Source organism: Mauremys mutica, chromosome 22 (assembly GCF_020497125.1).
Source record: "Mauremys mutica isolate MM-2020 ecotype Southern chromosome 22, ASM2049712v1, whole genome shotgun sequence".
NCBI lineage: Eukaryota > Metazoa > Chordata > Testudines > Geoemydidae > Mauremys > Mauremys mutica.
The window spans coordinates 13,869,861-13,895,455 of NC_059093.1; the positions used below are offsets into that span (position 1 = coordinate 13,869,861).

A 25,595-nucleotide genomic window follows, 5' to 3' on the forward strand; every position below is an offset into this window, starting at 1 on the left:
TGAGTGCTCTGCAAGGACTGGTCTACAGTAGTGCTCTTTGGCTGTAAATATGCACCAAGGACCAGAATTTTAAAGGTATGTAAGTGCTTAGAAGAATTTTCAAAACCACCTACAAAAATCCCACAAGGCACCTAAATATCTTTTAAAAATTTGGCCCCTAACGCTTAAAGATCAATACAAAATGAAGAGGTGGCAAGATTGTGAACGTAAATCTTTACTGCAGCACGCCAGGAATTTTGATTTAATAAAATACTTGCCTCCTATTAATTTTGCATTGAGATGGAAGATATCTGGAGCAGAGAGGAGGAACGAATGCATTTGTTTAATATTAAATCAGGCTGACCTTTATGACTAGACTGACCCTGGGCTTTATGGCTAGATTTCTTTGATAATTAGGTGGAAGACATTTTACTTCAAAGTTTCATTATAACCCTGGTGCAAGTAGTAAAAGTAGGGATTAGTGGCCCATAATTCAGAGAAAACAACTGCCAAATGATGGACTTACTTTCTGATCTCACTTATACAAGTTTTATGCTGGTGTAACTTCATACATTTTATGGATTTACACCAGTTGTAAGATCTGAATCAGCCCCTTTGTGATAGAGGGAACAGTACACTCCATCTTTGACAGCAAAACAAACAAACAAAAACAAGCAAATCCCAAAACATTCCATAGTGCCAGATTTTCAGATGTTTAGCAGCCACAAAGGGGTAAGAGTTTCCAAAGTGTTCAGTAATTAATGTGTCAAACTCTTTTTGCAAACCTGTCCTTTATTTCTCTTCCTCAGGAACTAAGGGAGATCTCTTCTTCTCTTGTGTATTCAAAACAGCAGCAGCCCAGGCACTCATACACCAATAACAGGTACCAGTTTATAATGTGTATTACTGTAGTGCTAGGTGCTGTACAAACAGAGAGCAAAAAGACAGTCCCTGTCCCAAGAGGCTTACACTTTAAGTATAAGAGAACATGGATATAAACACATGGGGGAAACAATGAGACAACTTTGGTCATCATGATAGGCAGTCTTCTCTTTACATGTCTTAGCGGCCCAGGTTAGCGGCACTCTCATGCACAAAAACACCCGTTGTTGTCCACTCCCAACCTCATTCAAACTCGCGGGCTGACCCCCAGCACCTCCACCACCAAACCACACCCTGTTGCCCAGCCCAAGCCTCACAAAAACAAACAGCCCCAGCTGCCCAGCCCCTCCCATACAGCCCCACAACACCCCAGTGCCCCCAGCCCCCTCCCAGTGCCCATACAGCCTCCCACTTCCAGTACCCAGCCCTTCCCATACAGCCCCCCACCTTCCCAGTGCCCAGGTCCTTCCATACAGCCCCCCAACTCCCACCCTATAGTGCCCAGGTCCTTCCAGACAGCCCCCCAACACCTCACCCCCTCCCATAGACCCCCAATACCCCAGTGCCCAGCCCCCTCCCAGTGCCCACACAGCCTCCCATTCCCAGTGCCCACCTCCCCATACAGCCCCCCCCACAACTCCCACCCCATAGTGCCCAGCCCCTCCCATACAGCCCCCCAACACCTCAGTGCCCAGCCCCCTCCCAGTGCCCACACAGCCTCCCACTCCCAGCTCCCCATACAGCCCCCCCCACAACTCCCACCCCATAGTGCCCAGCCCCTCCCATAGACCCCCAACACCCCAGTGCCCAGCCCCCTCCCAGTGCCCACACAGCCTCCCACTCCCAGCTCCCCATACAGCCCCCCCCACAACTCCCACCCCATAGTGCCCAGCCCCTCCCATACAGCCCCCCAACACCCCAGTGCCCAGCCCCCTCCCAGTGCCCACACAGCCTCCCACTCCCAGCTCCCCATACAGCCCCCCGGAGACCCCCCCATCTCCGCAGTGCCCGGCCCCCAGCGCCTCCCGCGAGGGCTGGGCGGGGCTCCCGGCCCGGAGTGCGCATGGGCCCCCTCCCCTGGCGCGGCGCAGCCCCGGCTCCGGCCCCTGCCCCTGCCCCTGCGCCGCTCGCAGCCCGGACGGTCCCTCGGGCGGAGCCGCCAGCCGGGCTCGTTCACCGCCTGCTCCCCCCCGTCAGGGTCCAGCCCGCGCGGAGCCCGCCTGGCCGGGGCGGGAGGATGCGGCGCGCCGGGGGCCCGGCCAGGCCCGGCTGCTAGGCGGGCGGAGCGCGGCCCGGGCACCGAGGTAAGCGAGCGGGGCGAGGGGCCGGGCGCTCTGCAGCGGGCGGGGCTGGTGCATGGCCGGGAGGCGGGGTGCTGGGCGCACAGCGGGGCAAAACGCCGCTTTATGCCCGAGCGAGCCCTGAGATTGCTCCCGTGCCGCGTCCGGGGGATCCGCGGGCGGGAGTCCTCGGCTGCGGCCCGCGAGCACTTTACGCGTTTCCAGGGGCCCGGCGACCAGCCTGCGGATTGCAGTGATGCCGGTTACCGAGCGGTGGGACGGGAGTCCCTGCATTGTATCCCTCGGCACCACCGTGTAGTCTGCACCGGGCAGCCCTAGCTTATACCGGGATGAATGGACGTGCTGGATTGTTCCAGTGCATCGCGAGAAATGTGCCTGTGGCAGTGCCGGTTGTAGTGGGAAAAAGGGGTAGGAGTCCCGGCATCGTAGCCCAGCGCATCATGTGCCAGGCAGCCCTGGTTTATGTAAGCGTGAATAGAAATCCTGAATTGTTCCAGTGTATCGCAGGCAACCTGCATAGGTAGCACAGGGCTGGTTGCAGTGAGGAAAGGGGCAGGAGTCCCTGAATTGTGTCCCTGCCTTGCTCATTAGTGTGCACTGAGCAGTCCTAGTTGACTGCAGAGCGGAAGGAAAGTCCCTGCACTGGCAGCCTGCAATCTGCCATTCTCGTGCTAGAATTTATTCTTTGAAGGTAAGAAAAAAGTGACTTCCCTTTACTAGGGCTTCCGTGCGATTCTTCTGCAGTGAATCGGTGCCCTTTGCCATGACTCAGTAATAAGTTTTCATTGAATTCTAGCTTGTTTGTTTTGTTTTGTTTGCCCTATTGACTCTGGGTAATGTAAATATTTCTTTTATTATTTATAAATAAATCTGAATGTTCAAGCACAGCTAGTGCATTGTATACTTCCTTCTGTTTGTAAAAAAAAAAAAAAAACCAAAACAAGAACAAAGTTTGTTTTGTATTTATGTTCAACTCCTGGCTCTTGCTTTTAATTTTTTCCATCTAGTCCCCATCCTGTGCTCCTCAGTAAGCAGAGGAGCAGCATCTCTAGGATGCAATAGAATTATAAGCCCCAGGAGTTTATTTGTTAAGAAAGGGATAATTGGGATTTCAAAGTGCATGTGTTTAATTTTAATGATTTTTAAACATTGGAAGACAACATTGTACTCTTTGGCTAGCACGCAGCTGGTATGTAGGGTTTCTACATAGCTCTTCCTTTTTTATTGTTTAAAGTGTCTTTTGTGATATTTTTTAAATTGGTTTCTTCTGAGAGCCTTTTTAGTTCTTTTCAGCTGCATTCAACATCCACAAACTGTTTTGGATTATTAGGGCATTTTATAGTCAAGATCTGTGCTATGAAAAACACACGATATGGAAGTGCACTAAATGGGCATCTCACTGTTCACACACACACACATTTTTGAGACAGAGAGAGAGAGAGAGAGTGTTAGTGTGTGTGTGTGTGTGTTAAATCAGTAGACATTTCTTAGGGTACGTCTTCACTACCTGCCGGATCGGCGGGTAGCAATCGATTTCTCGGGGTTCGATATATCGCGTCTCATCTAGACGCGATATATCGATCCCCGAACGTGCTCCTGTCGACTCCGGAACTCCACCAACGCGAACGGCGGTAGCGGAGTCGACATGGGGAGCCGCGGACGTCGATCCCGCGCCGTGAGGACGGTAAGTAATTCGATCTAAGGTACTTCGACTTCAGCTACGCTATTCACGTAGCTGAAGTTGCGTATCTTAGATCGACCCCCTGCCCGCCAGTGTAGACCTGCCCATAGTTAGCTTTCATATTGAATTTGAAGCACTTCTACTGACTTACAGGATTTGAGGAAAAAATAGAAATTTACAGCTCAGTCATTGAAGATGCTGAGCACTTTCAGCTCTGGGTGGAGTCAGGCAGTTGCTTCTGTCTGAGCATAAAGGAAATTGGGAGTTTAATTGCCATTGAGACCTCTACTGAGCATTTTTAAGGCTGTCGTTGTCTTCTGATTCTTTTGCTGGCTTTGGCACTTACCCAGACTTAAAGTCCTATCTCCCGCCGCTTTGAGGATTTGCCTGGAGCCCTGCTCTGTTGCATCAAACTGAACATATGTGCTGATACTGATAGACTACAATAATTTTTCTTCCTCCCCCATTTCTTCCCCCCTTCTTTCCATCTGAGCCAGTGCAACAAAACAGCACTTTGGACAGAGACTCACGAGGCCTTAGCTGGGGATAGGAGCCCAGTTTATTGTAATGGCTAATATTGTGTATGCTGGGAGTGCTATTAAGTGGAATGAAGAAATGACAAGTAGAAAATTCTCTTTAGTTCTATAACTGTTGCATTTTTAAAGAAGAAGGTTAAAAATACTACAGTATTTTCCAGTGTGGTTACAACATTCTTCTTTCACTGATACAGGCTCCTGAGCTTGGGCTTCCAAGGCTATTGTAACAATACCTATTCAAAATATTCAAATCATGGTAATGTACTTGAGGATTGAGCATGAGATAAATGCATCCATTTTCTTAGGATAGACACAGAGCTCCTAACATGCTTATTTAGTAACATACAATTTATTTCCTTCCACAGAGATGGCTTTTTATTCCAGTTTTGCAAATATGTGCTGGCTCACCCTAGGCAATTTATTTTGACTGGCGAGTAAAATATCATACTTTTTTATTATTATTATTGTACTCATTGTAGTAAGGAGCAAGCAAGCAGATTTTGAGCCCGGGCTGCTAAATTTTCATGACCATTTTCCAAGGCCACTTTATGCTATATCACAATCTACTCTTGTCTATTTGATGGTTTTATAATGTTTGAACATATTGTAACCATCTGGAAGAATGAAAATTTATTCCTTTGAGGTTATTTAATGATTGGGAAGATAAAAGGAGAAAAATAGAGTGACAGTCTTGCAGTATGCATTGTGTAAGACCTAGTGTTTGGGGGCAATTACATAATTAAAACAATGTGATGTACATAATGTACTGGAATATTGCTGCATTGACAGAAGCAAATTAGTTTCACTGAATTAGCTTGCAGTTCAATATTGCAGCATGCTGTCGTGATCTGAAAACTGTGTGCTCAAAATAAAGTTGCTGGTCAAGTGTCTGAAGTTGCCAGTGATCTGCACAATTGTCGCTAGGGCATCTATCTTAATCCGAATGGTCACTAACTTTACCTTTATGCATGCTGTTAACAAGACATTGCAGTCTAATATGTCACCTGAAAATGGATCATAAACTGTCACGATCCTTCCTGGATTTTAGATTTGAGCCTTCCTCTGATGAGAAGTAGGCATAAATACAATTGTCATTGAACATCTGGGAAAAAAAACACCTTGACTGTGACAGCAATTAGGTTATGGAATAGACTCCCAAGGAGAGTGGTGGAATCTCTTTGCTTGGGACGTCTTATGTCTTTGCTTGGATAAAGCACTAATAGGGAACAGTCCTTTGTTGACTGTTATCCCTGGTGCTCATATAGCACAAACATATTTGAGAAGCAAATATTTTGCCATTTGAATGCACCAGATTGCACCAAATGTCAAAACATATCATGAGGGAGGATCCCCATGACTTTCACCTCCATTTCAAAACATGCAAGTTGAACACTGCGCTATGCTTTCAGTATATTAATTGTATCTTTCAGGTATAATGTTTCCAAAAATATATGTTTGCTGGGTGGTGCTCCCCTCTTGCTTTGTTATGGTCATGAGAGAGATTTTGTTTAAAGGAGAAAAATAGGAATAGATTCCCCAGGCTATCCAGTCCTCATCAAATTAGTGCCCCGAGGGTGCTGGTTTCATTGTGAATGGGGGGATTATTTTAATTGCAGTTGTCTGCTAAAATATTGGCAGCATATCAGTGTGTAATAGTTCTTTTCCATCTCCAGTGTTCGTGAGGTTTGTAAGAGCTATGGATCTCGGTTGTTAGTTATGAGACATTTAAGATGATTCAAGGTCTGCCAGCACACCTCTGAGTAATGGAAAGGTATAAAATGGTGGAAGGTTTAAAGAGACATGAGTACATTTTTCTTTTAAAAACCTGAGTGGATTTTCTTTTAAAAACTTGAGTGGTTCATGTGGGACTATCACCGTGTGGTTTCAGCCAGGGATAACATGGACATGTGCTTTATAAGCTCCTCACACAGCTGTACTCATGTACCTCAGTCCTGACTCTCAGTGCTTCCTGCTATTCCAGTCATGGGACTCTAGTGAGCTGAGGCAGTCATAACATTATATTGCTTATTTGGTACCTTTATGATGGGCTTGAATGGGGTGAGGGCTGGGATGAATCCCACCAAATTGATGTTTTCCCCACATGACCTAAGTAAGAACTTGAACTCTGCATCAGTAACTATATGCTAACCCAGGGCTCTAGTTGGTTGAAATGATTCATTTGTAGTATTAACATTTAAATTTTTTTAAAGTAGGTAACGGAGAGAGGTGAAAACAAATAGGTGTGTCTTTTGATTGTCTGGATGTATTAGGCAGAACCAGTAAAATGACTTAATTATTGTGGAGGAAAAAAAATCAATTTTAAATACTCATAAGTGGAGGAGTAGGAAGGCAGAGGAGAGCTAGAGCTAGCATTGTTCAGTTCATGGGGTACTGCACTGCTAGTCGGGAGACCTGGATTTTATTCCTACCTCTGCCAATAACTACGAGTGTTACTGCCTCATCCTGCCTCAGTTTCTCTATCTGAAAATTGGGATAGTGCTATTTACCTAGCTGTGTAAAGCACTTTAAGAGGTACAGATGAAAAAAGCTCTTAGGTGTGTGTCAAAAAACGAATATAAAGTTTGAGTAGAATTTTTATTTCCAAGAGATAAAATTTCAGTTTTAAAATTGAAACTTGTTAATAGAAAAGTCTGAGTTTTACTTATTAAAGCTTTACGTTTCACATGTTACACAAACTTTTATACGTGGTGTAAGCCCCTTGTGAGTTGCCACCTACATGAGCGCAGAGATCTGCACCCATGGATTAAGTTACCAGATTGGGACCACTGGTTGTTTGTGGGACTATTACCAGACCTTTTTGAGTTTTATTTAAGTTGCTTTCTCTGCTGCTGGGATCCATGGGTACTTTACTAGACCATTATATCACATTCATGTACATCTTGTGTTGTAATATGTTTGACCCTTGAGAAGTGAGTATGAAGTAAATACAAACTGCCCTTTCAGATAGTTACCAAATTGGAAAAAGTCAACACAAGCTTAAACATGATTATCTTCCTGTCCACCATTGGTGAAGTAAATCCAATCTGATTTTCTCCAGGAAGAAAAATTGTTACCTAGTCATGAAATGCATTGTTAATTAGCTACTGATTGTTTAAGCTGATAAACACTGTAATCAACCCAATAAATTCTCCATATATACTGTACTTGTGTGCTTATTTGTCTATCTAGTTTAATTTAAGCACAGCAATAACTACCAAGAGGTTAATGATTGGGATAGAATTGATTTTTTTTGAATATTCACATATTAACCATAGGTTATAGCTATTACATGCTCACTGAAAATTTACTATTGTTGGGCAGGGTTCTTATTTCAGTTATGCAGGTGTATGTGTGAAGTAGCTATGTATTTGCAGTGGTGAAATTGAGATCAGAAACTATCCCTGTGGCTTTCGTCGATGAATAGTAATAATTTTATTGCTTTAGCTTATTTTAAAAACCCACATTTGTATTCCTGTCTGGCTTCTGTGGCTGCACAGGCTGTGGCTTCTGAGCAGTTCATCTTATTGTTGGTGGTTTGTGGTAGGACTGCTAACTGAAACAATATTTCAACATACATTACTGATCAATGAACTGCTGTGTTGCTCCGTATATTGTTCTTGCAGCTTCTCTGTTATGGTAACAGTAAAACAATTAGAAATGATCATTCTTTTGTAGCTGTTACAGTAATGATAGAAACGGGAAGATTATGGATCTTGGCGTCACTTCAAAGAGCTGAATTCTGTTTCAGGTTCTGCCACTAAGAGATGTTAGGCAAAATCACTTTGCCTCTCTCTAATGCCGTTTCCTCATCTATAAAGAGGGCAGATAATGATCCGTATCTACATTTTTGTAACATGCTTTGAGATGTCTGGAAGAAAAATGCTATGCTATGTGTTTACTTAGATTTGCCAATTAGTATATAATAATAAATCAGTCTTGTTAAAAGTTACCCTTAGTAGTATTAGCTTCTGAGCAGTTTTAATATTACCTCCTGAGGAAAACAGTGTTTAATCTTCTATGTAGCTCATTATTGGAGTTATAGTGATCGCTTGCTAAACAAATGTCTAAGTTTTAAAATTAACTTTTCCATTGGATTGTAAAGATTTCTGGGGCTCACTTAAGCAAGATACTTAGGGCTTGTCTATGCATACAGCGCTGCAGCTTGTCTGGTGAGGACGCTCTGTGCCAGCGGGCGAGAGCTCTCTTCCGTTGGCATAATAAAACCACCTCCTGAGCGGCAGTAGCTGTATTAGCGGGGGCAGTTCTCCTGCTGACATAGCGCTGTCCACATCAGTGCGTATAACTTGTATCGCTCGGGAGGGGGGTGGTTTATTCACACCCCTGAGTGACATAAGTTCTGCCGACATAAGCTGTACTGTAGACATAGCCTTAGACTTTAAATTGCCTTGATTAGCACAGCAAATAGCCTCATAGAATCCTTGCTGCTAGTCAAGAAGCAGTTTTCTCTGATTTATTTTGCTAACAGTGTTATCTGAAAATGATCAGATGAATTCTTCAGTCACTGTGCAATGTCACAGTCACATGGGAGCATACTGGAAAAATAGACACAGTGCTTAGTGTTAGAGAAGTAGTTTGATGTCTTTTGGCGCCAGTGTGAAAACAAGACAGGCAGCAGGATTTTGGAGAGGGAACTGCCTTGATTTTTGCAACTGGAGCTCTCGCGTTGCAGGCTGACCTCCTCACACAAGGGGAGGAGAAGAAGAGAGGAAAAAAATACAAGTAAAGCAGGTAGGAGAAGAAAACAATATAGATATAGAAGGCAGGTCTGTGAGGGGAGGGGAAGGAACTTATTTAGTTTAGGGAAAAACTCACTGGGAAGAGACTTTGGGGAAATTAAGATCAGATTTTCAAAGTTTTATTTAGTCATCTAAGAGGCAGTTAATTTCCCAGTGGGATTTTTGGAAGCGTCTAGGTGCCTAATTCATGTTAATGTCAACAGGAGTTGGGTGCCTAATTGCTTTTAAAAATCCCACTTGGTGCTTATCTAATAAATGAAAATCTAGCCCTTAGTGTTTCCTGGAAGTGAGATGTATGTCTAGTTATGCAAGTATAAATATTGCTCACATCATCCTGATGCTGAAAAGAAAAAAAAATACAACTGCTGTAGGCCAGGTCTCCTCTAGGCACTTTGCCTGTTCCTAGTGTAGACTCAGTTTATACCAGCACAACTGTGATTTTTGCCAAGATAACTTATTCTACATTTCCTCTCCTCTCCCCCCCAATGAAACAAACTATACTGGCAAATGTTTTGTTTTGCCAGTATAACTGCATCTATACTGGGTGCTTTTGCTGGCACATCTATGTTGGTCAAAGATCACATCTCTTCACACCCTTGACTGACATTCCTATTGCCAACAGAATTCTATACCTCAATCAAAATATGACTTGATCGTGTTCTATTGAAGTTCTTGGGAGTTTTTTTTGTTAACTAAAGTGGGAATGGAAGCAGGGTTGCAGTGAGGAAAATGTACTTAAGGCAGTTTTCAGAAAGGATTTATTTACTTGTTGGTAGAACCCTTGAATGTTTGCTGGGCTTTACCCTTTTGCTTATGAATGCTTTCCTTTGATTTCATAATAGCTAATCTATATGCTCTAGCTCCGAGGTATGATTTATTTTTAAAATTGCTTTGATATCTTTGTGTTGTACTTCGTGGGAGATGCATGTCTAGAGATTTGACTCACATATGCTAGGAACAATTAGTCTTTTTAAAAGTGTAGTCTGAATATATTTTTTTAAATTCAGGAAGCTTTTTCTTTTCCTTAGAAGTGCAGTTTTTTTTTTTAAAATATCAATTAGACTTTAGAAACTGAGTAAACTTGTTTGTTTCCTTTAAAAATTGCAATCGAAATGACTGACAGTATATTTCAAAATATTGTTAAAACTTCCATATCTGGAATTGAGGAAGTGTGATTATAGTTGAGCAACTGCTTGCAGTAACTTGCAAGTATGGTTGCTATCCTCCCAGACTCAGACGTAAAATAAAAAAATAAATAAATCGTTTTGAGTTACATTATTTATATACATTTTCTTTTCTGGTGTGTGTGTGTGTGTGTGTGTGTATATGTGTATATCTATAATAAATGTAATAGAACAGTTGCATTTTTCTTTAATATTGCAAATATGCTATTTAAAAAGTCACTATGAGAGCTTATCACTTTATTTTTTTACTCTAAAACAAATGAGATTTATGGTATAAAAATATGAATGAGTGAGCAATAATTTAAAAAATGTGTTCCAGAAAAACAGCATCTCTCAAACACCATGTTGTTAAGCATTTCTTAAAAAAGAATCTACAATAGATTCTTCCTTCACATTTATGTTCATGTAGAAATGTATTATGTGTTCTTGCAGTTGACTCAATAAACAATAATTGATTTTATTTTGTAGAGTATTCTGATGATTTATTGCTGAAGTGTAAATGAGATTCCAGAGTCCTTCAGCTGAATGATGCACATGCAAGCCTCAGATGTAAAGTTCAGTCGTTGTAACTGCCGCAGCTTATTTCATTGAAGAAAAAGGAACAAAAGTTTGTTTGTAACTGCCATAGAATAGAGTACAAAGGCTCCAGTGACCTTTGAACCTTTGTGGCTGTGCATCTGAAGGAGGATTGTTAAAGAATGGGAAAAGCTGCCAGGAGACCAGAGATCTGCTTTTCCCGCAACTTTCTATAGCACTGTTTAATTATCTTATACTAAGGAAAAAAAATGTTAATTGGACAAAATTCTTGGTTTTCATACAGAGTCAGTACCAACCACACTTGAATTTGATATTGACATACAAAAACACTGTCCTGTAAAATAGTTGCTTCTGTTTGGGGCGGGGGGGGGGGGGGAAGAGGAGAGGAAGCAAAACAAATGGCTACCCTTTTGTCTGCTTTAAAAGACGTTTTGAAGACTGTGGTTACATTTCTAATATTCCCACTTTTATTTTTTTGCATTATGTTTTTTGCTCAAGTCCTGGTCATGGAAACTGTTTTTCCCCTTGTATATTTAGCTCATGTTAATTTCTTAGCTATTCTATTTTCTCGAATATGGTTATCACTCATAACCCGCAAGGGGAAACAGGAATAATCAGTGTTCTGATTACATCACTACCTTTCTATAACAAGAGCTGGCTGGCTCATTGTCTGTGTCCTGTCTCCAGCAAATGGAAGCAGTATCTTGGCTGGCTGTAAGAGATAATTTGTAGACTACACAAAGGTAAAGTATGTCATACAGGTTTCAGGGTAGTATGGGCTATGTTGGGGCAATAGGAGCTTCTTTTATCACGTATTCATGCAGAGAGAGAACATCCCCTTAAGTGTGCAACAGTGTAGGGTTTGAGTAAGGAACTCATAGTAAGACAGATCTTGAACTAATGTACTGTGTGTTTTTTGATTGCTCACTTGTAGTTCTTGGCGTATATTTGCATGTGTATACGTACGCATGTGTGTATAATCTATCCACCTTCTTCAGAAGAAATATTAGATTTTCCCTGGACTGTTCAGACATCGGGAGGAGGGGTAGGATTACCCCCTTTAGCCTTTGAGAGATGGAGAGCAGTTCTGCTCCAGAACTCGTGGCTCTTGAGATCTGCAGAAGGCCAGAGCTGTCTGAATGGAGGCACTGTGCTGGTTCTGGGGTCCCCTGCCCATTCCTTCATGGTTACCTGAGAGTGTAGCTACATCAGAGGGTGACTGCTTTAGTTCACAGGGGTGTGGTGCTCAGGCAACTGCAGCTAGATTAGCCCTGGACGTCATCAGTCTGGTATTTTTTGGAATTTGAGCCAGTCACCAAGAGACTTTTAATTGTATCCTCGCCATGCTCCAGAAATCTGACAAAAGAACAGGAGTGGCAGGCAGAAATATTTTAAACAACAGATCAGCATTACAAGCACTGGTTCCTGTTATTGCTTCAGAAGGCATGAATTGCATTTAGTTCATGGGCACAAGTTGTTGGGAATTTTTAGACCCATTGCTCCTCGAAGGTGTGGACAGAACTTTGAATGGTAATTTGGAGAAAGTATTTAACATCCATGGATTTGCATGATAATTGCCTCACCATGCCTGTCCTCCTTTAGCAGGATTTAAAAAAAAAAGAAAAAAGAAAGGATTAGGCAATTCCATGGTTAACAAGAACATCCAGAGTTGCTATAAGAAATTATTTAAACAGTCGTAGAAGGAATATAAAGTCTCTTGTTTTAGGGCATAAGTCAAGCTCTAATTATTGGGATTTGGAGGAGACTTTCCCTGGGGGCAGGTTATCCAATAATTGGCTATTTCTTCAACCTTCCTCTGAAGCATTGTAATGGTCAGCATTGGTGTACTGGACTGTAGTGGATTAGGTGGACCGTTGATCTGTATAGGCCTGCAAATCTGTGGACCATTTTTCTGGATCACAGATCGGTTGCAGATACAAATTTTATATTTGTGCAGGGATCTATTGATCTGACCCAGTATGACAGTTCCTTTGTTGAATAAAAAACAACTCACCAAATGATAACCAAGGATCCAAGATTCTGTCTTAGCTACTGACCTCTACAGATGCCAGAGGAAGGGGCTGGATTTTACAGCATGTCCAGAAAGCTATTTCCAGACCCTGACATACCAAGACAAGAGGGTCAGTTCCAGAAGCCACCTTCTTGATAAACCCAAGAAGCAGGTGGTTGAAGTTTAAAAAAAAATAAAAAATTAAAACTTCATGCACCCAGGAGGAAGCAGCTTGAAAACAGAAACTTTAACTAGTCTACATTTGACCAGAAAACCTGCTAGACAAGTACAGAACAAGTCAAATCAGAACCTGAATGAAACAAGCAAACAAAATAAATTGGACGAGTATCAGATAAGAACAACTGACAGTATGCTAAGCGAAATAAAAGGTTCCAGCATTTTGCCCTGAAATTTCCAAATCCATTCGGACTCCAGTGGGGAATAAATTTCAAAGGTGGTACTTCAACTGAGAGTGCCATGAGCCATATGAACATCTGCCACATGAACTGCATAAAAAACGGTCCTTAGGATTCTTGGTTAATTCTTTCTGTGGTAAATGTTACCTTATTCCAATGAGTTGTCTGAGGTTACTGTTTTGCACCTTCCAGAACATCTTCACCCAGCCCAGAAGGAAGCTTGTTCATTGCCTCACCCACTTTCATCTAATGTGTTCCCTGCTCCCATTAAATACCAAGTTTCATTTTTTTAAGCACAGTTAAATTTTAAGAATTAAAAGTGGAAAATTATGAAAAATTATAGGCCTCTGGTTTAAAAATTAATGTCAGCTCTTATTGCTAGAAACCACGTGTGTGGAGGAGGGAGACCGTATGGCTGCTAAATATAATACATTTTTCTCTTGAAAGCGTTCTTAAAAGTACAGAAGTTCACAATCTGGTATCTGTTTTAATAAGACAATGGCACACAGATCATTGAAGAACCTTGTGTTGTGGCAAGTAGGAGCTCAGGTAATTGGATGACTTTTTGGCCATGAGCCTATTAGGTTTCAAGTACTTCCTGTGAGGAAGTTGAGGATATCCATTGTGTCTGATGAAGTGCTCAGCGCCTGGATTGGGGCCTGTGAGAGCAATATGGGTGTAGACTAACATTTCTATCTTATTTATTTTGTGCATTATTACATTCCAGTTCTGAGATGCTAGGGAGCTTGATTCCTTTATACAGTTGTTTGTCTCTATTTAAATAAGGTCAGGTAAACATGATGGTGGTAGGGCCATCAGGAGGGCTTTGTGTGTTATGTATATTGTGCTTTGTGTGGAGTACATTTTGTTTTGATGCTTTTAACCTTACATATTCTTGGAGCAATATTGTCAGGGTACAGCTCTCCAGTGGCTGATTGGAGGTTTAGGAAAAGAAATATAGTTTAACCAGGGTAGTATTTCTGATTTTAAAAATCTTCTAAAATACTGTAGTAACTACTTGCTGGGAAGGAGGTGAATACTAGCAAAATGTATTGGTGAGTTATTTTTCCACTTAGATTCTAACAGTGGACGCTTCTGATATGTTTTGACATGTAGATCAGCTAAGTTCTGGCAGGCAAGGTTGGGAGGAAAATAAGTAGGTCCAAAATAAGAGTGATCTTTGTTTCCCCATTCCATACTAACAGTGCCTGCCTCTTGTAACTAACCCATGTGTAGTCGGCTAATTGAAGATCGTCTGTGGAAAACCAATATTGATAGTTAAATTTCCTTTTTGAATGAGGTTTTTTTAAATTGCAGTAAAGAGAAAAAGAGCCTCTTAGAGTGGCCATGGAAGAATCCAAAATAAGAATTCAGATCCTCATTTTACCAAAGCACTTCAGTCCATATTTAAATTTTACCATATGAATAATCCCTTTTGACTTCAGTGGGACTACTTGTGTACTTTAAGTATGGGCTGAAGGGCTTTGCTGAATCAGAGCCTCACTATCTGATAAGGAAAGCTTACCCTGGAAAAGAAACAACAAAACAAAAAATAGTGCTTGTGTTTCTTTGAGAATTTTAGAATTCATCTTGAGGCATGTGTCTACAGTTATCACCTCTAAGGTACAAAAGGGGACATCTGGGATGATCCTGAGCCCATAAAACTGGATAGCTAGCAGTGTGTGTTGAGCATCCTTATGAATTTCCCGGGACAGCTACCTCAAAAAAGGGGTCTACCCTGGAAAAACCTGGACAGGTGACAACCCTAGATGGGTGCAGAAATATTGATGGGGTATTGTTAACTTAAAAATTACGGTTAGTAAATTCATAGCTTTATGGAGCGCTGAGGATTAATTTTATGCACCCTTGCACATGTCCTTTCTTACAGGGTCCCATGTCATGTTGCCTTATAGCCTCCACAAGTGTGGTAGCTAAATATTAACCCCATTTTGTAGATGAGGAAACTATATAACACCGATTTGCCAAGGACCAAGTTGCAGGTTTTTGCTGGGATGGTTGCTCAGAAGTTCCTAGCAGCTAGTGATGTGACTAGTTCATTCACTGAAATCTCTCATTTAACTTGAGAAGAAATATAGCTCCAAATTCTTAAGAAAAAGAGTGTGCGCAAAAGTAGGTATATGACTTGCATATATGTTTAGCACTCATGTATACACAGAGTGAAGTTACTCTTGTGCATAGCTCTGTGTGTGTGTGTGCGCGCGCGCACAACATTTCATGCAGTTCTGAAAACCTTGGCCACACCAGTTGGATTACCTGATTAGCAAATGCATGGAGCATTCCAATGGCTTGGAATCTAAATAACCTGCATGACATTATATATTATTGTATTATTTAATGTGCATTCGGAGACATGAAGTGCCTTGCAATTCAATTTAACTAATACTTGTTAGTGTAATATCCAGTTGAAATAACAGGGAGAGCAAGAAATGATACAGCTGCTCAATTTTCAGAGTTGCTTCTAGGTAATCAGTTGTTAATTTGCACTGTAGAACAGAGATGTGGGGACCTGCAGTCTGCTTGGGGAATATGAAGTAGGAATAACAGAATAAAAATAAGATTGTTCAGTCCATCTGGAGAGATGAATCATCAGTGAATGGTATTTAAAGGCAGTGATCATTGTAAATAACTTTGTGCTGTCGGTGTCTGGAAGAAAACAGTTTAGCTTCTTAAACAAGGGTATTTTTCACAAGCAAAGGGAAGAGAAGTAGTATTGTATAATATCATTGAGTGGTTTGTTGTTCCTGAAAGTGAGGGACTGAAAGCACTGGCTAGGGTAAGAAATACTATGGATGTGCTGCGGAAATATTTTCTGCTTCTCCCCGCGAGTTCTGCCCCAGCAGGCCAAGATCAAAGTGTGTAATATTCTTTAAAGGCTGGAACTAGACACGCATCCCAACACACTCTGGGACACTCAAAAGTATTTAATAGCAGTAGATATACACAATAAATATACAAAACTCACTTTCATCAGTGCTCTCATCTGTATCTGGAAACTAATTCCAGGGGCAGTTCCAGCCTTGGTGTAAGGATGTGCAAACTCATGCTAGAAGTTGCATCTGTTTAGGCCGGGACTGAATTAGGTACTAGGTCTCCAAGGTAGAGAGTTGCAAGCGGGACATCTAAATCAGCTCTTGCTCTGTTAAATTGTGAACCTGTTTTAATAACCACTTCTTATTTAAAAACTGCGGTGTCAACACATTGGACAAAAGCCTTTCACAGATGCCAGAAACGCCTGTTATGTTTAACCTTGGTGGCCTTGTCCTTGTGGAGAGACTTGGCTAACCGCATGATGCCGTCAGCATTACTTAGGTGAAGTGGTAAAGGGGCCTTCACCTTGCTGTCATTCCAGAGCAGCTGATCATGTGGGCTGTGGAGGTCTCTCTGTGGCACCTTGTGATTTTTTCCCCTTTGGTTATAAATGAAATGCAGTTTCATTTGGTTTAGCTTGACTTAAGGACACAATGCTAATTTGACCATTTGTTTTGGGTACAGGAGGCAAATGATGTTCCCACCTGTGAGATGTAGCGATGACGTTCAAAGGTTCTGAACTAGCTGATTTTTTTTCATTGTTTTATGTTGCTTTATTGAGATTCATAGCCCACAAACATGTTTGGGAATAACTCATTGGAAAAATGAATTGCGAGCATAAGTCTGACTACTTGTACATCTTTCCACATCTATGATGGCAGCATTCAGGTTTGGCAACTCAGTTTGGGTATGTCTGCATGGCAATTAGACACCCATAGCTGGCCTATGCCACTGACTTGGGCTTGGACTGCAGGGCTGTTCAATTGTGTTGTAGACTTCTGTGATTGGGCTGTAGTCCAAGCTCTGGGACCCTGCACTCCAGCCCGAGCTGGGAAGTCTACACCGCAGTTAAACAGCCCCTTAAGCTGAGCCCCACGAACCTGAGTCAGCTGGCATGGGACAGCCGTAGGTGTCTAATTGCTGTGTAGTTATACCCTTAGTGAGTGCAAAAATGTACATTCAGACTTTTTCTGGTGACACTTGCACCTGCCAAAGTGCTGCCTGCATTCTGAAAATGTATTTCTTCGTGTTGCTAGGTGAGAAACTTCATTTATTCTGTACTTGGACTTCACAAGTCTAGACCTACGTGACCCTGCGGTGAGTGTCTCATTAGATGTAGGTTTTATTTCACTTTATATATCAAAGATATTACTGATACTTCACACTCCTACCCAAAAGCTTTTTTGAAATTAGGAAATATGCATTTGGTGTGTGTGTGTATGTGTATGTATGTAAAGTGAAGCAAACAAATATATTTTCAAAATGCTCTTGTTCTTGTTTTAAACTTGCTGGATTGTACACCAATTTTTATCTGCTGTACAAAAGACAAGACAGTAACTAGGTTTTAAGGTGAAATTTGAAAGGACTTTGCAATGACCATTCAAAATGCCAGTACAGTAGAATTGCTCTTTTATTCCAGAAGGTTGCATATACTAAAGTCAGCCAGCCTGTCTTATTTTTAAAGGTTAAGGGATGAACATTTAATTTTGGGCCAAATGTTGCCTTTTCCTTCTGTAGGTATGGACAACTCAGACTAAGTGCAAATTCAAAACACGGGGAGAGGAGTCAAAGATTTGGGAGTCCCACTAGGTCCATATCGCCGTACCCACCTTGTAGCTGGTTAGATGCATGAGGGGAAGGCCTACATCCGGCTCTGTGCAGCAGCTCTGCATCTGCTCTGTGAAGGCTGGTTCAGCTGAAGTAGCCGTCAGCTACCTCCCATGTGGTGGGATATTGTCTAGTATGATCTGTGGGACATTGCTTTAAATCTGCTAACAGTTTAGATCTGGTTATCTCTGTAACTATCTGGAGTTTTGAACTTAGCTTCACGTTATTTTTGAACCTGAGAATCTGGACCAAATGGTTAAGCTAGTAATGTTAAGCGATCATTAGAACTCTTTCACATTATTTAAATCACATGCTCCACAGTCCTAAAGCTAAATATGTTACTGCAGTTGTTCTCAAGCTTTTCAGGTTCTAGACACTTCTTGAAATACAGATGCTCTTGTACTGCAGTTCTTGTTCCAAGTTCTTCAGGTTTCTTTGGTTAGGCTCTGATCCAGCAAAGTACTTGAGTCCTTACATAACTTTATGCATGAGAGTATTAAGGACTAAGTTGCCCAGGGCATTAATTGGACTGCTCACACACTCACTTGTGCGCACGCTCAAGTGCTCTCCTGCAGTGAGTCCTCATTTTATGTGATTTACAGTCTCAAGCATGTTGGTGCTTAACAAATAACCTCCCATTCCTGATCTTACATCTTCCCTGTGGCAATTGTTGTGTATGTTTTCAAGAAATAATATAGTGATAGTATTAAGGAGATGAAATAATCTCTCGCTAGTGCTGTGGGGTGTTGGATATTTGGTTAGGTTCCATCACCATTGTGCATTGGTGCTGTTCTTCCCTTGTTTGCATTCAAAATGATGCGTCCTTTTAGGACTGAATCCTAATGTCCATGCCTTTATTAGGGCTGTTGCCTGCTTGCCAAGACACATTGCAGCTTGGTGCTCTTCTTCTGTGTTGGCTGCTCCTCCTATTTGGCTGTACGGTAGTTTTTAAAATTTGATCATAATTTCTCTCTCTCACACTCGCACACGCACACACAACGAATGTGTAGGAACACTACATAGTTGCAGCAGGACGCCTTATGAAAAGGGTTTCACTTGTTAGGAGCATATGCCCGTCAACATGGGCTAAATTCTGTGACATATGCAGTGGTTCCCAAACTTTTTACTAAGGTGACCCACCAACTGAATTTTCTCCTGCCCCCTCCCCCTTTTGCATCCCATCATGAAGTATATGCACCCTCTGACCTGGCATTGCGACCCTAATCCCAGCCCGCTGCAGAGAAGAGGCACAGAGGAGGGTTGAGGGGTAGAGCAAGTCTGCCCTTTACTCACCCCGTAGAGAGAACTCCTGTCCCATGGGATGGCTGGGCCTGGCTCCCCTGTCTGAGCATCATGAGTGGTGCTGCAACACCAAACGCCAGGTCAAGTTGGGCCCGGCCACCGTTCTGTCGAGATGGAGGCGTGGCCAGGCCAAGTCTGAGTGGTGCCCAACCCCATGTGCCAGAGTGGGGAGACGGGGCCAACCCCATGGGACAGGAGCCTCCATTGCAGGGTGAGTGTGAGGAGGGCTCACTCTCCAAACCTCTTCTTTGCCCCCCTCACATACCGTTGTCTTCCTTCCTCACCTGGCCGGGAGGAGTATATATTTGTTTACCTGAATGTCTGCATGTGAGCAGTAGCTGATTATCTTCCATCAACATCCTGGCCAAATCTGTTTACATTTTACTTTTGTGTTTGTCTGACCTGCTTGTGATCCATTTTGTTGGTATTTCAGATACCTTATGGTGGCTTAAGGGTCCTAGATTCTTAAGAGTGGCTAGAAGCCATTTTAGGGCAGCGTAAAGCTTTCGTTCTCTTTAACTGCTTCCTTCAAGGTCCTACATCTGACTGTCTTTTATTTTCACACCAATTGTAAATATGGGCTGGGAAGATAATCTATACATTTATTGGGAAAAATAAATAATCATGAGACAAAGTCTTAAGAAATGTTGGGTTTCTAAAGATTAAGATAGATTGGGTTAGTGGAGCTTCTGGAAAAACTGAGATTGGTGATTGTTTGCTTTTTTATTATTCCCTAGACACATGAACAGTCACAAGATTTAAAAGCATCAAAACAACAACGACAAAAAAGATCAAATATTGCTCCTATCAAAGACTGACACTAAAACAGCATAAGAACGGCCCCTGGGTCAGACCAATGGGCCATCTAGCCCAGTGTCCTGTCTTCCAATAGTGGCTAGGGCCAGATGCTTCAGAGGGAATGAACAGAAGAGGGCAATTGTCTAGTGATCCATTCCCTGTCATCCAGTCCTAGCTTCTGGCAGTCAGGTTTAGGGACACCTGGAGCATGCGGTTGCATCCCTGACCATTGATAGTCATTGATGGACCTATCCTGCATTAACTTATCTAATTCTTTTTTGAACCCAGTTATACTTTTGGCCTTCAAAACCTCTACTTGCAGTGAGTTCCACAGGTTGATTGTGCATTGTGTGAAGAAATACTTCCTTTTGTGTATTTTAAACCTGCTGTCTATTAATTTCATTGGGTTGACCCCTAGTTCTTGTCATATGTGAGTGGTAAATAACACTTCTTCATTCACTTTCTTCACAATTTTAGAGAGCTCTGTGATATACCCCCTTAGGTGTCAGAGTAGCAGCCGTGTTAGTCTGTATCCGCAAAAAAAACAGGAGTACTTGTGGCACCTTAAAGACTAACAAATTTATTGTAGCATGAGCTTTCGTGAGCTAAAGCTCACTTCTTCGGATGCATAGAATGGAACACACAGACAGGAGATATTTATACATACAGAGAACATGAAAAGGTGGAAGTATGCATACCAACAGGCAGAGTCTAATCAATTGAGATGAGCTATCGTTAGCAGGAGGAAAAAAAACTTTTTGAAGTGATAATTAAGATGGCCCATAGAAGGTGTGAGGAGAACTTAACATAGGGAAATAGATTCAATTGGTGTGTCTCTTTTAATCTGAACAGTCCCAGTCTTTTTAATCTCTCCTCATATGGAAACTGTTCTGTACTCCTAATCATTTTTGTTGCCCTTCTCTGTGCTTTTTTCCAATTCTAATAGATCTTTTTTTTTTTTTGAGATGGAGCAACCAGAACTGCACACAGTATTTAAGGTGTGGGTGTACCATGGATTTATGGCATCATGATATCATATTGACTTTCCTGGCCTGGTTAAAATCTTACCCAACTGAAACCCACCTTCCTCAGAAAAAAGCTTGACTAAATAGATGCACCTTTTAACATGCCTAGAGGATCAGATAAATCTGGCTCATTCAGACCAAGGGGAGGAAGTGCATTCCAGAGGAGAGACCCTTGGCCCTCTGCTGAGAACACTGCCTCTAGCCTCATTAATTACACATCTTGTGACAGTCCGCTCTGCTGTTTAGTCTGATCTCAACTCTCAGGTCAGAGTATGGAGAGGTGGATCTGGAGGATCTCCAGGATACATACCATAAGGGTTTTAATGGGATTGCACCTTGAAACAAACTGGGAACCAGTGCAGTCTGTAGAGCACTGGTGTGATATGCCCCCATCTGACATGCTGTTCAGAAACGGGCATTGCAGTTTCCCATTCTTGGGGAAAGGTTCATTGGGCTACGCTTGGTACAGAGCATATATCACAGTTGTTGAGTTGTGGAATTGGGAGGATAACAAGGAAACTGCTGTGAGAATACAATTTCAACTCTATTACGTCCCACTGGTAGAGTCAGAAAACATCTGACTGGTGAAAGCTGGATTTCACCCTGCTAAGTTAGGGTCTTACTTTGGAAGTCACATTTCTCTAATGGATACTATAATCCTTCTGTATCAAGAGGAGACTAGCAGCACCTGAACAGCTTAAGAAATTGCCTAGGAGGGCCTAGCTATTTAGCCTGATTCTGCTGTCACTTACCATAGTGTAAATTGGGAGCAAGCCCATTGAAGTGTGTTGAATACATGCTGGTATAAAACTGCTGGGAGATCAGGATTGGCCCTCTTACTTTTGTATCTAGCTCATTGGCTCCCTGTAGTTGGCTGACCAAACTTCTAACGAGTCCTTCGTTTTAAGAGACAAGAATAAGTGTTCATCTTTTCTATTTTATCTTGCTCGTTTCATTGAACAAAATGATGATAGCCTAGTTTAAAGTAATAGATTAAAAAACCCCTCGTGTTTTAAACATAACGGTGGCAGTAGATAGCTCCAAGGTGAATTTGTAAAGGGTCCCCACCCACCCCTCAAAATATATTAGAGGGAAATGGGGATGTTATCTGGACTTTTAAGGCAAACAGTAAGAAATGCCTGGAGATGGGCTGTGTTGTTTGTTGTCTTTTACTCAGGTTGTAAGCTCTTTGAGTCAGAGATTTTCTTCTTGTGCTGTTCGTACAGTACCTAGCACGATGGGACCATGGTTCGTAATGAGGAGTCTACCGCAATACAAATAATAAGTCAGATACACACCCAGAGGCACCCAGATCTATCCCACATTCCAAAATGAAGCCAGTCACAACGTACAGGCGAGGAGAAGGTGGGAAAATAAAATAAAACTGAGCTGATGGAACTATGAATTAAATGACTTAGATATTTAAAGCCAAGTCTTGCAGATCTTCCTTAAAAGTCCCGTTGGTGGTGCTGCCCAGCTAACGCAGGCTAGTGCCTACTTGTTCCGACATGGCGCTGCGCCCCGGAAGCAGCCAGCAGTGGGTCTGGCTTCTACATAACGGGGCCACAGGGCTCCGTGCGCTGCCCCCGCCCCGAGCACCAGCCGTGGGGGGCGGTGCCTGCGGGCGAGAGCCGCGCGGAGCTGCTTGTGAGCCTTCACCTAGGAGCTGGACCTGCTGCTGGCTGCTTCTCGGGCACAGGGTGGTCTGCGGTGCCAGGACAGGTGGGAAGCCTGTCTCTGCACCCCGGCTGTGCCGCTGACCAGGAGCCGCAGGAGGTAAGTCCACACCCCAACCCCATCATCCCTGGCCCCATCCCAGAGCCTGCACCCCCATCCCAGAGCCCTGACCCCCCTCGTACACCTCAAACCTCTCATCCCCAGCCCCACTCCAGAGCCTGCAGCCCAGAGCCCTGATCCCCTCCTGCACCGAAACCCCCTGCCCCAGCCCAGAGCCCCCTCTTGTTCCCAGAGCCCCCTCCCACACCCTGAATCCCTCATTCCTAGCCCCACCCCGCAGCCCTCACCCCTGTACCCCAACCCTCTGCTCCAGCCCTGAGCCCCTTCCACACCCCAAACCCCTCATTCCTAGCTCCGTTGGATCACGGGCATTAACAATTTTCTTCAACTGAGTCCCCAGAAAAAAAGTTTGAAAACCACTGACTTGGACTGTATGCTCTTTGGAGAGAGAGGCGTCTCCAGTGGTTAGAGCACTAGACTGGGGCTTACGCGCTCTGGTTTCAACTCCATTCTCCACCAGAGGCTTTCTGTGTGACCTGAGGCAAGTTGCTTAGTCTTCTCCATCTGTAAAATGGGGATAATAGTACTTTGCTACCTCACGGGGGTGTTGTGAGGATCAGTGTATTTAAATTCAGTGTGAGGTACCCAGATACTACAGTAATGGGGGCAATAGAAGTCCCATCAATAATGTTTGTACAGTGCTTTGCATAATGTGGCCCTGAGCCTCTAGATGCTACTGTGATACAAATAATAATAGACTGCAGACTTTTTCTCTTACTGAGAGGAAAGGGAATGAAGTAAATAATTGAAAAATGTTTAATATTTTATAGACCTGGGTAAAGATCAGAGGGTGCAAAACTGAGAAATCATAGAGATTTGTCATTTATTCACATATCTGTAGGTATTAAAATCCTTCTTGGAATAAGGAGAGAGAGTTTGAATAAAGGACCCTGTCAGATATGGAAACAACCCAGATGACAGCTGCTGAGCCTTTTATATGGTTTTAAAGACATTAAAGCAAAACCTTAGAACCAGATTTCTCCTGACACCTAGATTAGTGGGTGATTTCAGCTTCCCCTCCCAAACCACAAACACAAACAAACAAATGTAGACTTGTTTCACAGATGGCAAGGAGACCCACACAGTTAAGGAGGATGTCACTTTAAGGAATTAGCAAATAAAGTTTAAACAAATGGGAGCCTCTGTTTTTCACCCTCCCTCCTAGGGGCAGACACAGTCATTTTGATAAAGCATAAGGAAATTTAGTGTGACAGAGAGGGAGCACTGAGGTGGAAAATGTGAGGGGGTCAGGAAGGTTATGAGGGCTGTAACAGATGAGTGCATTAGCCCACTACATCACCTTTTGACCCCATATTTAGGGCATTTCTACATCTGTTTCTAAACTCTAGCACTTCATCAGTTCCATATATTGAAAAACAGCAAAGATGAATATTATATTCAAGGCTTTTGTTTGCCCCCTCATGTGTGCTATGCTCCCAAGAAATCACATTACTTGATGAGGGTTGTCAAGTCAACATGTGAGTGAGCATCTCATCTCCAGCATCTCTGCCAGCCACCTGACACTGCCGTTAGTTTCCTAGTATCAGTGGTAAAATTCCTAATTTTGAAATTGGTATTTCAACCAAGTCTGCTTAATAGCAGCTGCTGTCTGAAGTGGCAGAAGGCATTCTGGTTTTGATCTAGGAATGTGGACTCATTTTTCACCCCGCTGACCTCATGGCCAGGACATTATACAAAAGAGACCTTGCTTATTTAAGGCACTGATTTGGCATATTGTTCCCTTGTCCTTAAGTTTGAGTTTAATATTTTATGATGTCAGGTTGAGATTTTCAAAGAAGTCTAGGGGGGGTTTAGAGACACATTTTCTAATACAATATATAGAAAATGTTTAAAATTTTCCATTAAAACTTATGGAAGATGTATCTTAATTCCATAGACCTGGTGTAGGCAACCTGTGGCACATGTGCCAAAGGCAGCACGCGAGCTGATTTCCAGTGGCACTCATACTGCCCGGGTCCTGGCCACCGGTCCGGGGGGCTCTGCATTTTAATTTAATTTTCAGTGAAGCTTCTTAAACATTTTAAAAACCGTATTTACTTTATGTACAACAATAGTTAAGTTATATATTATAGACTTATATAAAGAGACCTTCTAAAAACATTAACATGTATTACTGGCACCCAAAACCTTAAATTAGAGTGAATAAATGAAGACTCAGCATACCACTTCTGAAAGGCTGCCGACCCCTGCCATAGACTGTCTTAAAATCCAAACCCAAGTCTATGCCAAGAATCATTCCTCACCCTTGTTCACAATAATGATAGAAGCAGGGCTATCTTTTGGTCTTGTGTATTTAAAGTTGTATGTCTAAATGGGGTTATGTTGTGAATCCCGTTACATGTTGTGTTTTTCTAGGGTTTGTTTTTCCACTCTCAGTATAATTTTGTTCTGTTGTATGGTTGCCAAGCGACACCTTTGACTTTGATCAGATTCAGAGAAATCGTAGTAATATGAAATGCCTCAGTTAGTTTTATTTGTGTACTTAATCACACACTCCCAACTTTGATCACTGTCAACCCCCCAAAAATACCTGCTACTATGATAAAATAAACAGTGCACATGCTTCACAATATTTTCCACTATAGTAATCTCCGTAGCCACCCCCACAGTCACCAACCTGCTCCCTCCCCAAATGCTAGAGGACAAGTATTTGTAATATGTCCAGAAAGTTAGTTAAGGGGGACATGGAGTTCCACAGCGGAGGGACCTTCC

The 25,595-nt window shown here is 42.5% G+C and overlaps 1 protein-coding gene across 4 annotated transcripts in view; it reads left to right on the top strand.

Moving 5' to 3' along the window:
- The first annotated feature begins 2,131 nt into the window (after window positions 1-2,131).
- ARHGAP32 (Rho GTPase activating protein 32) overlaps window positions 2,132-25,595 on the top strand; it is a 381,592-nt gene continuing 358,128 nt past the window's right edge. For 2 of the 4 annotated variants that reach the window (XM_044997056.1, XM_044997057.1), the window contains exon 1: window positions 2,132-2,165. The gene's annotated coding sequence lies outside the window, so the exon portion shown is untranslated. The remainder of the gene's footprint in view (window positions 2,166-25,595) is intronic. The other 2 variants (XM_044997058.1, XM_044997059.1) reach the window with 1 other exon arrangement.